Here is a 1,513-nt window from a genome sequence, read left to right on the forward strand (position 1 = left end):
TGTTTGTTTCATTACACAGAAAACAGATCAATTTGCTGTGATAGACTATAAGTGCAACAATTCTAAAACTTCTAAGAACCACACTCTTGCTACAGTATCTACATATTTATGGATAATGTGCTGCTCAAAATTTTAACATTTGAAACACTGTTTATTTCTACATTTATACGTTTTATTAAAACTTCTCCACATGAGTCGAACAAGCAGCACAAGGACTCAGCGGTTAGCACTGTTGCCTCACAGCAAGAAGGTCCTGGGTTCAATCCCTGCATTGGACCTGGAGTCTTCCTGTAGGAGTTTGCATGTTCTCCTCGTGTTTGCGTGGGTTTTCCCCGGGTACTCCGGTTTCCTCCCACAGTTCTAAAACATGCATGTTAGGCTGCCTTCAGGCTCCGGCCTCTGTTGCAAAAAAAGTTACGTGATCTCAATGGGATTTGCCTGGTTAAATAAAGATGAGTATTTTTGGCTTATAAGTTGCGTTGTTTTGCATAATTTGCATGCCCTGCGACTTAAACGCTGAAGTTACTTATTTATGGATTTTTTCCCATAAATTTATAACCAGCTGAGATATGACCGTTTTCATTCATTTTGACTGAAAATATTGAACAATATCATTTTCAATGGCTAGATGGCACTCGAGCAGTATGGCATGTCATGCAATAGGTAAAAGGGGTTATTAATGACACAATGGGCTTGCCATAGTTACCACTTACATCAAGCTCGCCTGGAACAACCGTCAAATCAGCTTCATTTCTCTGCGCTGCCCCGGAGAAATGCAGCTGATTTAACCATTAAAGTGCATTTATTAAGTAAAAGTTCAACTGAGACACACCCTTACTATCATTTCAAGCAAACAAATAATTGTTTTTAACTGTTAATCTTGTTAAAGTTCTCCCGTGCACGCTCCTGCAGCCGCCATTTGGCAGCCAATTGATTTTTGGCGCAACACTGGCCCACATTTCCTGGTTGTGAGCGGTGACGCATAATAGATGTGATGTATACGGCGAAGAGACGTATTTATTTATTTTTCCTCTTTATTAGACATATTTGGACGGATGCGATTTATAGGGTGTGTACGACAGAAAAAACGGTAATAAATAAATACCCCTCCACACCACTAGGTGGCGAGATTGTCCATAGCGATCGCACAGCGAAGCAAAAAGAAATACTTTGTGAGGATTGGAACACGTGTTCGTCTTCGGTACAGTTTTCAATTTCCTTTTGGTTAATAAACATTTAATCACACTGTGTTTACCAACAACAAGAAAAAGCCAAAGACTTATTGTTATTTTGGTTTCAATGGCAGAAAATAAAAGCATGTGTGAACAAACATTTCCCAAAAGCATCTAACTGGGTTCCATGTGAATTCACGATTTAAAAAAAATCCTCCTTTTTGTTCATCAGATCTTGTGATTTAAGGTGAAACAGTACCGCACACCGCCTGGTGGAACACCATTAGCCTCATGAAAGACTCTTTGTTGAAATAACGATCTCAGCGTTTTCTCCCAATTCT

The sequence above is a fragment of the Nematolebias whitei genome, chromosome 13 (genome assembly GCF_014905685.2).
Source record: "Nematolebias whitei isolate Nwh7 chromosome 13, NemWhi1, whole genome shotgun sequence".
Classification (NCBI taxonomy): domain Eukaryota; kingdom Metazoa; phylum Chordata; class Actinopteri; order Cyprinodontiformes; family Rivulidae; genus Nematolebias; species Nematolebias whitei.